Consider the following 16,423-nt stretch of genomic DNA (forward strand, 5'->3'; position numbering starts at 1 on the left):
AGCTTCTCCACGACTCTCTTTGTTCACATTTCCTAAGGTCCTAGGAGAGAGCATATCTTTGGTAAATCGTGGGGGACCTCCTACCTTCCAGGGAAGAGAATTTGATTAAGGTAGAGGTAGGGGTAGGGGAAGTGATGGATGGAGGACACCAGGCAAGCTGGGTTGTCAAGGAGACAAGAGGGCAGTCTTCCTGGCCCAGAGGATGCTCCTGCTGTCCACCTGCCTCTCACCCAGACTCCATGTTCTGTGTGTGTGTGTGTGTGTGTGTGTGTGTAGGCACCAAGAAGATGGTGAGAAATTGTGTCATAGACTCAAGACCACTAATAAAATGGGAGAGATGTTTCAAACAATTTCCCTTTTCTCCCCTAGTTTCTAAGAACTACTTTTAGAGTGCTTTGGAACTGTGGGATTTCCTTACAGCTAATTTGGAGTTTCTGTTATCTTTATTGAGGATTCATTCACTGGGCGTGAGGGGGATGTCATACTCTTTTCAGGACTTGGAACCTTTGAATGAACTGTGCAGAAGAAGGCAGTGTCTCAAGAGATCCCTCCTTTCCCCTGAGGACATGAGTGTCCAGAAATCACTAAGGAGCCATCAGCTCTTCAAGAACAGACGTCATAAAATTTACTTTGGAAAACAGCCTGCCTTTGGAGGAGTGTGTGTGTGTGTGTGTCTCAGTTTCTTCCTGGGTTAAGTGGAGATCACAATTATTCCCATGCCCCTAGTCACAGACCTCTGACTGTCACCCAGTCTGGAAATAAATAGAAACAGCCAGAGGGCAGTATTTGGGAGACCTTAATGGACGCTTGTGAGGTTTATTAAAAACACAGCTGGGAATGTGGCTCAACTGGCCGAGGGCTCTCATAGCATGCATGGAGGTCTGGGTTTGATCCCTAGTACCACTTAAACCAGGCATAGTGGTCCTCCCTTGTAATCACAGATTAGGCAGGTGGGACCATGAGGATTAGACGTTCAAGGTCATCATCAGCTACAGAGGGTCTTGAGGTCAGGGCGAAACAGCCTGCCTTAATCAATCACTCACTCGATATGCAGATTCTTCTGGGTTTGATCCACTCCTGTAGTCTCAGTACTCGGGGCCTGAGAACTGCCTGGGCAACTTAGTGAGGTGCTGATAAAAGACAAAAGAGGGCTGGAGATACAGCTCAGTAACAAAGCACTGTCTCAAGTGTGTGAGGACCTTCTGGAATGTGTGAGTTCCAGGGATGTGGTAGGCTGGCTCCATGTCTAGTCCCAGGACAGAAGCCTGGTACAGGAGGGTGCCCCTATATGTAAGTGCAGGACAGACCCACTGCCCCCTGATTCTGCCTTGACCTTAGGGCTCTCAGACCCCTGGATGGCAGCTGGCCCATCTATGCCTGCCAGGCCCAGGAAGGGGCAGACACAGGCCCTGGTGCTCTGAATGGCCTTTCTGTAGGGAGTAGCCTGAAGAACAGATGGCTAGCCCCTGCCCCCTGCTAAAAGTCACACAGCCCCCTTCCTGGGAGAAACGGCCCCTACAGTCTCCTGTGACAGTAACCAGGGAGGAGCTGATTCCAGCAGAACAATGTGAGGAGGGAAAGGTGTGAGCAGCTGGGCACAGCCACAACCCACCCTAACAGTAAAAGACAAGTCAGCTCCTGCGGGAGGGAGGCTTCAGAGCCACGCCAGGCCAGTCCAGGTCTTTTACCACTTGGCTCAAGGCTCAAGCGGCACAGAGGCTGAGGATCAGCGGATGAGCCCAGAGTGCTAAGGCTCCTTTCCCTCCCTCCTCCCTGTCTCCCTTATTTCTGTGTCCCTTTTGGGCTGTGCCTGACATGGTGGCTGGCTGGCCAGGTCTTCATCTTAAATGGTAGAAGCCGGACTCTCTATATTGAGCAGCTTCAAGTTGCCACTGAGGCCATTCAGCCCAGATCACTCATTCCACCATTCATTGTCCATCTGAGCACCTACAGTACACCAGGTGCTGGGGGCATAGGACAATGTAAGGAGCAGACCCGGATCCTCTGATGAACCCCAAACTTAATATCTTACAGGGGAGACAACAGAGCTGCGTCCAGACTGACATAGTTACCAAATGTAACAGAAGGCCCAAGACGAAGGCCCTTTAAGGCTGACATAACGGCTGAGACCAAGGAGTGAGCGTTGAGAATGAGGGAGAGATAGTCTGTCATGAGCCCTGCAGGGCTGGGGAGCATGGCCAACTCAAGAGGAGCCAGGAGGCCATTATTATTATTATTATTATTATTATCATGAGATAGGGCCGAGGATGGCCTCAACCTTCCTACATAGGCAGGCTGATATAAGCCTGTGATCCTCCTGCCTCTGCCTCCCAAGCGCTAGAATTACAGGGGTGTGTCATCACATCCAGCCTGTGCAGTGCTGGAGCAAGAACCCAGGACTTCCTGCATGTTTGGCAAGCACTCTACTAATTAGAGCACAGCCTGAGTCCCCAGATGTGCTGTTTTCAAGGTCAGAATCGATCTGGGAGGAGAGGCTAGGCTATACGAAGAGCCCAGGATGGGACTGCTGATGGCTTCCATAGGAGGTGGCTCTACGGATGATGACATGGTCACGGCCTGGCCCCATAGTGCTGAAGGACCCTTGGATCCTCCTGGCCTTTGTACCCATCCTGCCTGTTGGTCTGTCTGCTTTGCTCAAGCCACGATGGCCCCTATGAACAACATCCCCCTAACTGACTTTGACCTGGAGTAGTGCTCTCTCCCTCTCAAATGAACTGAGCTCCATTCCCTTAAAGGGTAAAGATTTTGCCAGGGCCTTGGGATTATTTACTCACTGACCAGTAATAGACTGGAAGACACGCCCTGGCTAGAGAGGAGGGGCACTGGCGGGGACCAGGCACAAAAGCCCATTTGTCCCCATTTGTGTGCTTATGAGGTGTTTGATCTGGAGATACTTTCTGTGACAACACCCTTATCAGGAGCAGACTCTGCAGCTGTGAACTCTAGGGACATGGGTGTGGCAGACCCCGGCCATGTCTGTAACGTGTGAGGCGCCAGTTTCCTCCAGAGAGCGGGTCCTAGACCCACATCTTCTTTAAGGCCAGGTTTACTCTGACTGGGCTTGTCAAAGTTCTCTTCTGGGGCATTGTGGCGACCTTGAACTCTGACCCCTGATGCCCACCAGGGCACAGCAGCTCTAGGAGGAAGTGTGCCCATCTGTCAGTGTCTGGGCCAAAGGCTTCTAGGTTCCATGTGATCCAATGTCCTCTGGCTGTGGGGTTAAGACAACAGACTTCCATCTGGTTCCGCCAAGTCCCTGAGGTCCTCAGATCCCCAGGTGTCTTGCATGGGCCATCCAGTGCCCGGCTCTCTCCTCTTAGGTCCCTGTCTGTTTCTCCTGTAGCCACAGCTCAGACAGATGACTCCCCAGGGCACGCTCTGATGCCGTTCCCAGGCAGCAGTTTCCATGCACTTGGCATCAGGACACATTTATTAATAAAATGAGCAAAATAACCAAATGCCTTGGCAGCACCAAGGCTCGCCAGGGAAGCTTGAAATCCAGAGACACCCGAATGTGGGGGTGGGAGGACATCTGCAAAAGCCCCAGGGGCCGTGTCCCTGAAGAGAGGTGTCATTTCTCTGAATCCACAAGCTTGGGCACATCTCCATAATTTGATTCCATGGCTTATGGGAAAGGAGTCCACAATGAGGTCCAAGTGGCTTTCAAATGGCCATTTGGGGGACAGTCTCAACCAACTGTCTTCCAGAGAGTGAACCAGTCCAGAACCCCCAGCCTAAGGTGCCAAGGCAGGTCGGCACAGGTGCTGGGGAGGTGCCCTGTGCCCTAAGCAATGCTCGTGAGGTGTCACCTGACATTCCAGTGTTGCCTCTACCCCTGACTGGTTATACGGTCTTTGCTACATCACCTGATCTGTAGGCTCCTCATCTCTAAGACCCCTGATCCTGACAGGTCCCCAACCCCAAGTCCATCAATCTCTTTGGCTCCACAGCTTTCCAAGAGTCCTGACCTCTTTGAGCCCTTCAATTTCTAAGTCCCCTTACCCCACAATCCCCTACCTCATAGTCCCCTGGCCCCACAGTCCCCTACCTCCTAATCCCCTGACCCCACAGTCCCTTACCTCCTAATCCCCTGACCCCACAGTCCCCTACCTCCTAGTCTCCTGACCCCACAGTCCCTTACCTCCTAGTCCCCTGGCCCCACAATCCCCTACCTCCTAGTCCCCTGGCCCCACAGTCCCCTACCTCCTAATGCACTGACCCAACAGACTCTACTTCAAAGTCTCCCATAAGGTCTCCCATCTCCATGTCCCTGACTGCACAGGCCTCCACTTTTGTCTGCACTGCAAACATAGCAACTTCATCTTTGGTTCTCAAAACTAGCTTCTCCACAAACCCAACTTGATGCCTACTCTTCCTGTGCATGCCAGGAGCCCAAGCAGCCATGCTTTTAACACCAGAATGTTTTCGCTTTCTTCAGAGTAATGAAGGGTGTACCACGGATGCCTCCCCCCAAACCCCAGATCTAGCCAACAATCCTCAGAGCAGCCCTGGGAGTGGATGCCACTGTAAGGACCATTCACAGAGAAGGAGATTGAGGCTCAAGGAAAAGAAGTGATGTGCTCCACCACACAGATGGTGGTGGCTGGTATCTATTCAGCCGCTTGGCTCAGCGCCCAGAGCATCATAAGTACGCGTTAATTTGTGGTCATCTTTTTCATGGGCCCACTCCATGGCTGTCCCTGCACATTCTGCCCTGCCCCATGCTTGCCTCATACTACAGGAAGTTCCCAGCTGCCTGATGGATCTTGAGAGGCTTGGCATCTCGAGCACATTAGCTACCTCTTCAGACCTCTCCCAAGAGCATGCTGGGAGATGGATCCAACCGGGTTCCTCAGCCCCAGGAACACCCACTGGGCCCACACACTCATCTGCTTTACCCTGAGCCTTGGAAACTCTCGCCAGGTGGAAAGGGAAATGGAACGCACGCGGTCTGTTTCCTCGGCTGGCGCCTGAGCGTTCCAGTTCACACGTAGGGCTTTTCTTAGAGCGGGTGTCTCTTACTCCAACAGCAAGCAGAATTTCAACAGAGGGAGGGTTCCGGGTACTGGGACAGGACCTGGGCACACTGTTCCGTTCGTGTTTTCAGCAGCCCTGCTCAGGAGTGGTCATTCAGTCCATTTGGCAGCCTAGAAAATCGTGGCCCCAAGACAAAGCAGCCTGGGTTGGCAATACACAGCAGCTGACATTCCTCGAGGGCTTCCTCTGGCAAGCCTAACCTGCATCCATCCATTCTTTAACCTTACCTGGAAGATGAGTCACTGCTCCAGATCCCACAGGAAAGCCAGAATTCAAAGCTAGGTCTGTGTGCTTCCAAAACATTTCCTTCTGCTCTAAATGTCAGCATTTGGGGACTGCATGGATTTTCTTAGTCTCTGGAAACCCGTCCCCAGGTGTGATCCAAACGTTCCTACCGGGATCCCTGAAGTACACACAGTTGGAACCTCCACTTGTTGTATGAACTTGGGAAAGCAACATCTTCTGTCTGTGCCTCCCCTTATCTAGATCCTCCAGGAAAGATCTGCCTGGAGAGAAACCTCACCCATGGAGACATCTCCAGGTCCTAGGGAGGGTTTGAAGGGTACCTTGCTCATTTGGCTTTTCCTGCTCAGGGTCAACCTACCATAATGCTATTTCAAGTCAGTTCATGACAACAGAACATGTATCCCTAGTGTGCTGGGGTCCAAGGTGAAGATAGAAATGAGGTCCAAGGAACAAATGACTGTCCGTCCAGCAGATATCTGTGGGAGCCTCATGCTGAAGCCATCTGAGTCACTCCCCAGACAACCCCACTGGGACCTTCCCAAGTCTCTCTGGTCATCTGAGGTTCAAGCTCACCCTAAGAAATCTCCCTCATGGCTTAGACATCTCCAGACCTTGGGGTCTCCTCATTGCTTTGGGGGATACCTGGGGAATGGACTGGAGCCTCCCATGTGCATACAGAACCAAGCTGCAGGCTAAGAGCTCCAGCCCCAGCTCTGCCCTTTGTGCCTGGAACCCAGGGAGACCTCCACAAGTGACCATCAGCCATAATTACCAGGAGGGGTATGATTTTAAAAATTCCTTTGGCAGGATCAGCCTTTATGTAAAGATCAACACATTTATTGAGACCTAGATTCAGCTGAATATTTTAAAAATATTCCTTGCAGAGGAACTTGGAGAGTAGCTCTGTGGAGATGCTCTCACAAACACCTGCCTGGGGAGGCACTCAAAGGGGCTGAGACACTTCCAGGGAGGGTCAGGGTTGTATTGCCTGGTCCCTCCCTATATGTGGTGACTGGACCCAGGTTAGCCATGTGGCTCAATCTAGTCCAGTCAGTTCTTTCTTCCTTAGGAAGGGAGAGGAGAGGCCCCTGCCTGGGTCTCCTGTGGCTGGGTTAGAACTTAGGACGATCACAATAATAAGAAAAATAAGAGGTACTACTTAGCAGAGAGCAGGGGTGACAAGCTGGTTGAGGAGAGACAAACTGAGGTGGGGACACAGTCATGTCTAGACTGGTCCTACCTGCTTGCCCAGGCTGGCCCTATCTGCTTGCCCAGGCTGGCCCTACCTACTTGCCCAGGCTGGGAAAGCTGAAAGATGCCCCCTTTGCTAAACCAGCTTGAATGGGTTTCTCTGAATCATGACTCAGGAGCTGACCAATGTGCCCTGCCTCCATGGAGACAAGAAGGACCCTAAGGCTTCATCTTGCAGGCCTAAGTGGTCAAAGTTGAGACCAGGAAGGTCCTGGAACAGAGATGGCGCTACATCTCAGGGAGCTGGGTCTCTTCACTGTTCGAGTACCAAGTTGCCACGTGTGTTACAGTTGAATATTACCATTGCCATTTTGCATCAGAACAGCAGGAGACACTCAGGAGGTCAGGGACACTAACATTCCCCTGTGGAGGGAAAATGAGACTCATGGGGACAGAAGACACTCAATCCCTCACCTCCTTGAAATGCCAATGAACAGTGTCTGAGGGGAATCTTCTGCAATGCTGTTGATAGGAGTTGAAGCACCCCTTGGGCAATAAGGATGAGATCCATGATAGGTCACAAACAAGGCAGGTGGCACATTTGACCCTCCCCTGAATGGCCAAGTGACTCTCCACTGGGCTGAGGGAACACAGTAAGACATATGGACTCCCTATCGTGCTCCACAGTACCGTCAGTACTCACTGAGCAGACCTCAGGGCAGGAAACAGGTCCTTCTCCCAAAGTGAGCCTGAAGACTATGAAGCAAGGAATTGAGGCCCTCCTGGCACCGTGTGCCACTGCCGGCTGTATATAGAGAAGTGTTCACACGGGAAGCTGTGCCATTCCCAAGTGGTGAGAACAGGCTGGGAAGCCAGGCAGGCTTGGTGCCCAACCTGCTGCTCGGCCTCCTTTTCCTCCGCTTAGGAGGGAAGTGTGCCCTGGGTGATTGTGAAGTGGGTGAACAAAGCCAGCTGGGTGCTGAGAACTCACAGGCCCTCTGTAATATGGCTTCCTTATCCCTGCTCTCCACAGGAGGAAATGAAAGTCGTTTTCTCAGACCCGAGGAGAAAAGAGAGGAAGAAAGGAAGGTTTTATTTAGACTCTGCTCAAATCTTCAGAGAAACTGCATCTGAAAGTCTCAGGAAAGCAAGCATCTATGAGCAAGGCCTTCACACATTGTGCCTCGCTCACCCAGCAGAGGAAGGGAGCTGGAAGAAGGGAGTGGGCGCTCTATCTTCTAAATGTATCTTTATGCTTCCTCGACTCTGCCTAAGGGTCCTTGGGTTTCCTTGTGACAAACAAGCTGGTTGCTATGGAGACCAGGTTGCTGGAATGTCCATCAGGAAAACAGTGATGAAAGGTCTGTCTCAGTTCAGGGAGACAGGAAAATGTGGTGCCCTGAGGTCTCTCCCCCAGGCCCTAAGTGCACAGAGCCACACAGTGGCATCTCATTTAAACCCCCAGCCTGCCAAACTTGACCATGATTGACGACATGAATTTGGGAGCAGTTAGTAGCCTTCTAGATATCCCCATAGCAACATGGGGTCAGGCCCCCCAGCAGAGGACTCCCTCCAAGACCCTGGGTAAGGGCAGCAGTGAGTTTCCAGCTCACTGGTTCTGTCATTGCCGCGGAGAGAAGTAGGGAAGGAACTGTCTCAAGACAAACAACAAAAAAAAAAACAAAATGAGTCCACACTCCTAGTAGCCTGGCTCTGGGTGAGGCTGCACCCCGCTTCCAGCAGCCAGCAGCATCTGGGTTCTCACAGGGCTCAGTCCTGCCTTTCTATAGAGGTCTCCTGTTACCCTGTGTCTCCAATGGCTGAGGCCTGTGGTGGTGGAGATTCTGGGTGTGAATCTGCAGGTAGGTTCCTTACCTCTATGGGTAAGTAACCAAGACAGAGTGGAACTCTAGACACGCCTGTAGCCTACTGCTGTCCTGAACTAGGCCCCTCCTAATTCTCCAACCGTGGTCCCCTCCACCTCCTTGCATCTTTGGGACACCTCTAGAGAAGGCTCCCCACCTTTCTTCTGTGGGGTCCTCTCTAGATCTAGATTTCCTGGGTGGAGCTGTGGTGTTGTCCCAAGGAAAGGATAAAGACAAGGGAGATTAAGAGAACATGGGAGGAGCAGGGGACCCCTCGCTCTGGAGTCTGAAGCCTCTCACCACCAGAGACGCAAAAATTTGAAGACTACGCGGTGAATGTACAGATTCATAAAGACAGACCCGCAAGTGGAGAATTTATGGGGCACCCGTTTTGCAGAGCTGCAGGAACAGTTGTCTTTTGGGAAAGTCACTGTCATATCTGTAAAAACCCTGTGAAGCCATGATTCTTCCCTTTGAAATGGGATTCATTCCCAGAATACCTCAGCAGTGTGACTTCTGCTTGGGTGTGGAATGACCTTGCACCATTCCCCTACACCCAGAGGTCTTAGAGGGATAACATTCACTCTTTGTTCTAACAGTCAAATTTACATAGAGTCAATCCCTCAGAATTACCTGCTAATATAGACAACATAGAAATGTCTACAGAAGACAGACACTGAACAGGAAGGCAGCACGTCCCACCTTTGCTGACAAACAAATCTGGGTGTCCCCAAAGCTGGTTATCACCAAAGAGATTAGATGAGGAGAATGGTGAATCCAGGACTCAGGGATGTTTAGTAACTTTATCTAATGGTTTGGGATGTCAGGTACCTCCCCTTGGATGCTGGCGCTTTCCCGGCTGGTGTCGCCTGTTCCAGAGCACAGCTTTGTCAGGTTCTATCTGTCCCTCTCTGTGATTTTGATATGCATATTATCATTGTCCTTGCCTATGGAGTTTTCCAACTATGTCTGTAAAAACCAGAAACCTCATGGAGATCAGCCTTTATTCTTCTCCTTCTTCTCCTTCTCTTCGCTACCTCTTTTTCTATTTCTTTCTTTCTTTCTTTCTTTCTTTCTTTCTTTCTTTCTTTTTTTTTTTTTTGGTTTTTTGAGACAGCCTTTCTCTGTAGCTTTGGAGCCTGTCCTAGAACTAGCTCTTGTAGACCAGGCTGGTCTTGAACTCACAGAGATCTGCCTGCCTCTGCCTCCCGAGTGCTGGGATTAAAGGCGTGAGCCACCACCGCCCGGCGCTTTTTCTATTTCTTCCTCTTCTTCTCCTTATTCTTCGTCTTCTCCACTCCCCTTCGTCCCTCGCAGGAAAAATAAAGAACATGCAGAGGCAACATGCTTGAGTTAATTCGTTTTTACCCTCAGATCCTCGCCTGCCACCAACATCCGATTCTGAGCCCTGAGGGGGTACTGAGGCTGGTACTCAAGGCCCCGCTCCCCATACAAGAATATCCAATTAACAATTGCTCAAGGCCACTCTCCCTCTTAGCTGAAGACCGACAGTTTTCTAGGGATTGCGCCAGAAAGCCCCGTCCAGCAAAAGGATGTGCCCAGCTTCCCCGTGCAACCCCAGTGGCTCCTGATTTTACTTTAGCAGATTATAATCCCAAAGTACCTGCACAGTACTCACCAAAAATAAGAAAAGAAAGGAAGGAAGGAAGGAAGGAAGGAAGGAAGGAAGGAAGGAAGGAAGGAAGGAAGGAAGGAAGAAAGGAAGGAAGAGCCCAATATTTCTTAGCAGTCTTTTGAGTTGTAACTTAAGAGTTATTAACATGGGCCGGGCAGTGGTGGTGCACTCCTTTAATCCCAGAACTCGGGTGGCAGAGGCAGGCGGATCTCTGTTAGTTCAAGGCCAGCCTGGTCTACAAGAGCTAGTTCCAGGACAGGAACCAAAAGCTACGGAGAAACTCTGTCTCGAAAAGTCCAAAAAAAAAAAAGAGTTATGAACATTATATATATAATATATGCATATATACATATATACATACATACACAGCTGATGCTAAAACAATCGCCACACTTCCCTTGAGAAGCCTGTGCCCACACTCAGACCTGTCTTGTTCTCTCCCTGACTGCCTCCTCCTAACACCCGCCCCCAAGGCTTTGTGAAAAATGTCTTTTAAAGCTGGGCAGTGGTGGAGCACATGTTTAATTCCTCTGCACTTGGAGGCAGAGGCAGGCAGATCTCACTTCAGATCTCTGAGTTCAAGGCCAGCCTGGTTTATAGAGAGTGTTCCAGAACAGCCAGGACTACACAGAGAAACACTGTCTTGAAGGGGGGTGGGGAAAATAAGGAATAAAGAAATAAAAACATCTTGTAATAAATGGTCTTCTTTAAGAAGTCCATGCCTGTGTTTTTATGTACATATTCTTCTTCCCCTGTGTGTCTTTCTATTTTCAATAAAACCCCAACTTGGCATTATACTGGCTAACCCTGAAGTTCTTTCTGTGCCAAAGCCAAGAATCCTGGCTTTGCCTGAGTGAAGATCCCTAAGAGAATAGAGGAACTCCTGAGGTTGCCTCTGTGCCCTCCCCACTGACAGTCACAGTGGGATTATCATAAGGATCAAACTTGGAATAAGCACCTGGTACCAAATAAATACTATAGAAATCATGTTGTGGAATTGAAAACTGCGAGAGCGAGGGAAAGAGCCCTACGGCTGTAATGGATTGAGTAAAACTGCTGCAGGTTCCGGAGTGGCTGCAGCAGGCAGCAGACCGTGAGACCATGTCGCAGGTCCCTGAGCAATGGCAGCAGTGGGCAGGGGGTCCCTAGAGCAGCCAGTCCCAGGCAGGGACAGCACATGAGACCACGAGGAGAGACAGACGGATGGCCACACCATGAGACCATACCATAGCTTTCCCAAGGCGGCTGGCCCCTGGCAGGGAGCCATGTGGCTGGCAAGAGACAGAGACATGGATAGGCACACCATGCAGAGTGAGTCTGGATATTTATTTAGTGGGTTATGGAAGGGAAGGTGAGAGGGGGTAAGGGAATAAGGGGGAAGAGCAGAGAGAAACAGAGAGGGGGAAGGGGAGAAGTAGGGAGAAGCAGAAGTTGCCTCTTCTAGAGGGATTCAGGCTGGAAGCTAAAGATCAGCTTGCAGGGGAGGGGAATTGGGGGGAGCGTGGCTTGTCTCTTAAAGGGACAGGACAGTGGATGCTGGAAGGAGGCTCCTCCCACACCGGCAGGATGAAGACACATCACAGCCCTGCTCTGACTGCCCATTTCTTCTTTACCACATGACAGCAGTAGCAGCTGACGCCGTGTTGCTGCTCTAGGAAGGCCCCTTGACTTCACACTTGTGGTTTATTAATCCACTTGGCTCACAGTGTGTTCTAGAAATGGGGCTATGTTTCCAACCCTGACCCTAGGCAAATATGTCACAAGGTTGTCATTGGGATAAATGAGTGATTGGCATTAATAAATAATGAGGTTCTGGACCCATTTGGAGGCCAGGCAGGATGCTTAGGATATGGCACCCCCACTTTCTGCCTTAGCTCAGTGGCCCAGAAGGATGCTTGCTTGTGTACCTAGGGGTATTCATTCTGTCTTTGTGGTGCTCTAGGGTGGAGGATCAGAGGCCAGCAAATGTCTGCTGAAGACCAGAACCTTCTCCTAAGAACTAGCTCGGGACCATCTGGTCAAAGAAAGCCCAATTGGGTTTTCCCCCTGTACTTCCTACAGAAGGCTTTAGGGAGTGGTGGCCAGTCTGTTTAGATGGGGAAATCAAAAGGAACTGGTTCAGTCCATGCCAGAAGGGACTGGTGGTTACTGTGACTTCCTGAGGCCACCATAACGGTGGTGGTAAGAAAGAGTCACAGAATGCGGCCCCCAAGGGAGAGCTGACAAGTTTGGAATGCCCACGGCCACCTCCCTTCCTTTTCTATCACCCACAAGGTGCCTGGCAGCCAGCCCAGGACAGCCGAGACCTCCCTGCTGAAGACTGAAGTCTCAGGCTGCAGCCCCAGCCTCAGAGAATAAGCTCGGAAGCTCATAAGCTCAAGCTTGGCAGACAGTGTGCTGAGTTCCCTGTACATTATCTCATTTAATTTCATTAGCGAGAACAGCCTTTGAAGCCTGGTGACAGAGCTTTGAAATCCGCGAGCACTTTAGCCTGGCTGCTTTTAATTTAAAGGGAGATTGAAAAGGCTGTGATCATAGAAATTCCCCTCAGAGTCAACACCAAGCCGGCTCTCTTAGTGGGGCGCGTGGGACAGTGGTGACAGTGGGAGCCGGCAATTCCAGTGGCAGAGGTGCTGCTAAAATACTTTAAACAATCAAGGGGACTGTGTGTGTGTGAGGGCGTGCGCGCGTGTATATGAGGTGTGTCTGAGCACACGTGCTTGCACACGTGTGTGTGTTTATATGTGTTTACACAAACAGGGCACAGTATCTAGGAGAGAAGAAACTGAAGTGGATGATGCTTGCAGCTGCTTCGCTGCTTCCCGGAAACAGGAAAAGGAGGCCTCACATGTCACAGGAGGAGATAGCCAACCAAAATAACAGAGGTTCCAGCAGGGCAAAGTGCCAGGCCGTGCAATGCGGTTCTCTTAGCAGAAGCCCTGGAATCGCATGGAAAATGTGGCCTTCTGTGTTGACCTGGATGCTCTGGAGACCCTTCGATCTCTTTCTTGTCCGATGGTGCCAGTCTTGTGGAGGAAAGCGTGGCTTCACCTCCAACCTTGGGCCCAGTCTGCAGCTGGGCTGAAAGGAGTCAGAACTCCCAGTAGCTAGGTTTGGACTCAGCTTGTTTTCTGGGTTGGTTTTATTTAATGAGTTATACTATTGAGGTGTGTACCCAAGTACCCAAGTCTTAACTGCCTAGTTTTGGGGTTTCCTGAAAGATGTTTTGGGGTCTGCCAGCTGACTTTGACATGATGCCTGGCTGAGTGTCTAGGGTATATGGAGGAGCCAGGAAGGGCCTCTCTGTGCTGGCATGGGAACTAGAGGAAGAGAGAGGGATGGGCTCACAGTGCATGCTTGTGGGGCCAGGGCATGAGGCTGAGAAGGGAGATCTCTTGCTAGACCGGGCTGGGATGCACACACCAGGGATTCTGGGAGCTGCTTCTTCATCTAGACAAACATGCACAGGGTGGACACACCTCTACGGGAGAAGCAGCATCCACAGGGCACCTGGGTAACTTGTAAGTCACCTGGAGCCAGACAATGATTTTCCTGCTTCCCTATCTTGTCGATGCGATGGTTTGAATGAGGAATGTCATCATAAGCATGTGTATGTGTATGGTCCTGGGGTGATGGCATTATTTGGGGAAGTTACTGAAACTTTTAGGATGCAAAGTCTTGCCTGAGGAAGCACATGACCCACCAGCTTCCAGTCCACCCTTGGTTTCCTATCTGTGATTGGAGACGTGATCTCTTAGCTTTCTGTTCCTGCCCCCTGCTGCCATGCTTCCTTGCCGTGAGGAACACTCACGTCCTTGGAACTATACACAGGACAGACATTTTCATCTGCAAGCTGCTTCGGGAAACCCAAGCAACAGGAAAGCAACTAGCGCTGTCATTTTCCTCATGACTCTGAAGAATTCCCCGAAAGAAAGAACTTGAGAGAGGAAGGTGTACTTTCGGTTGTGGTTTTATGGGGATTTCAGTTTGTCAGGGAGTGGAAGGCTTGGTGGCTCCTCCATCCTCAGTGATTCAGACGGTGTGGCTTGTTGGTGGCAGGAAGCAGAGAAAGAGCCAGACCAGAACCAGGAGGGGCTGTGCCTTCAAAGACCAGATCCCGCGACCATCTACAGCAACCAGGCTCACTTCCTAAGGGCTCCATGACTTCCCCCAACAGTGCCACCAGGGACCAAGTGCTCAAACACAAGCCCATGTGGACATTTCATGTTTAAAACCTAACATACTTTGAGAAAGCTGTGGTAAGTTTCCAAAAAGGGAACGCTGAAAAGAAGCTGCTGGGTTTTACTTCACAGGCCATTGGTGCAGGCTCCATACTGGGTGGAAGGCAGACATCTCATTACCTTGCTGAATAGTATAAATTTAACAGAGGATGGTTTTCTTAGGATGGGCTATTTGCCTAAGAAGCCACTGGGTGAGACTCCTCAAGTCTGTGTATGGCCTCATGGGTCAGACTCCAAATGCTCGCAGCCTTAAAGGTAAAGAATGGGAATTTTGATTTTGTTTTTGGACACTGTATAACTAGCATAGTCAGAGGATTCTGGGATGAGGGTGTAGAGTCCTTTGTGAGTTCCGAGGCAGTCTACAGAGTAGAGAATAAACAGGACATCTGGTACCTGAAGCCCTGCCATGATCCCTAGGTGTGCTCTGTGGGCTGTTCCCACTCCAGGTCCTCTGTGAGTTCCACTAAGATCAGACCACAGGACAGTCTTGCCTGGTGCCTCTCCTTCTCCCTCACTAGGGGCAGATGCCTCTCTTAGCATACCCAGTGCATCCATTCCAAAAGACGCCCCCCCCCACACACACCAGGAGACTATCCTCAGATTCTCCTCAGCTCACAGATGGCATTAAGTGTGGAGGCAATGATGCTGCCTTGCTCAAGGTCACAGGCCTGTCAGAGAAAGAGCCAGGACAGGAGGACCTCAGTCTCTAGCCTGAAGTGCTGGGGTCCCTGTCTTCTCTGCTTAGCCTGCAGTCCACTGTAAAGCTGGTGTGGCACCTGGGAGGGTTCTAGGGAGCATCAGAGGACAGGATGACTCTAATTGCTTCCCGGCTCCTCTAATTGCCCACCCTCTCAGAGGTCCGGCTGCCCAGGCTGTCTGCTAGTCTATGCTGTTCTCTGTCTTTGTTACAGAGATGTGCTCTGAAGAGCCTGCGGGCTTGTTGCTTTAAATTTCCCCCGTGGCCCCTCTGCCTCAAATCCTGACCGCTGAGCAGGGAAGAAGGAATTCCTCATAGCTCCATCATGTGCTGGGGCTGGGGGATGTCTGCTCTTTTTAAAGGTGGGGGCTAAACCCAAGACCAGTGGTTCTCAACCTGTGGGTCTTGACCCCTTTGTGATCAAATGACCCTTTAATTGGGGTCTCTTAAGACAGTCAGGGAACACAGATATTTACATTATGACTCATAACAGTAGCAAAATTAAAGTTATGAAGTAGCAATAGAAATAATCTTATGTTCGGGGGGTCACACAACATGAATAACAACTGTATTAAAGGGCTGTAGCATTAGGAAGGTTGAGAACCATTGCCTTAGACCCTTTCCAGAGACCTCTGCCCTAGCATTCGGGAGTTCATGGTTGAGACAGTGTTGTGCAGCCCACCCTGTCTCTCCCTCATCCTTCTCGTCCCTGCTCAGATGCACCCTGAAGTCTGTTGGCTACTTGCTCTCTGGTTGAGGATAAGCAGCATGGGGAGGGGTTTAAGGATGCAAACGATAGGACCCACAGGGTGAAGGAGAGTGTTTCTATTCTTCTCCATCCTCACCCTCCAGACTTTAGGAATCACAACGCTTTCTCAGTCTGCTTTCTGTTGCTGTAACTGAACACTCAAAGCTTTATAAGGATTTATAAAGACAGACGTTTGTTTAGATGGTTCTGGAGGCTAGGAGATCCAGAAGCGTAGGGCCCACAGCTGTTCTCAGCTGGTGAAGGCCTTCCACTGTATTCTGGTGTGTTGAGGTCATCACATAGAGACAGGGCAAGCATGCCAGCAGGAGTCACCTCCTTTTACTCTAAAGCGACAGATGCCACTGTGAGGGATCCATCCTCAAACCCTCATGGAATTCTAGTCACCTTCCCAAACTGTACCTACAAAAACCATCAGTATATGAATTTGGGGCACACACTCAGACCTTAGCACTTTCTCCATGGTAACCAGCCCTGGTGCCTCTCCCCCCTCCACAGGTTCCCCTGAGAGCTTCAGGGAAGAATCACACATTTTGTCCAACTTCCTGCAATGCCTTCAGTAGGAGTTTTAAGACACCAGCCCTGTGGCTGTGCCCCTTCATTTAGCGAAAGGGGCTGTGCCTAAGCTAAACTGCTAAGAGGAGAGACTCCTGGTTATCTGTGAAGGCTGATGGTGGGATATTCAGCATCCTTGTTCGATTCGGAAAGGTTAAGGTGATAGAT

The sequence above is a fragment of the Chionomys nivalis genome, chromosome 9 (assembly GCF_950005125.1).
Source record: "Chionomys nivalis chromosome 9, mChiNiv1.1, whole genome shotgun sequence".
In the NCBI taxonomy this organism is placed as follows: Eukaryota; Metazoa; Chordata; class Mammalia; order Rodentia; family Cricetidae; genus Chionomys; species Chionomys nivalis.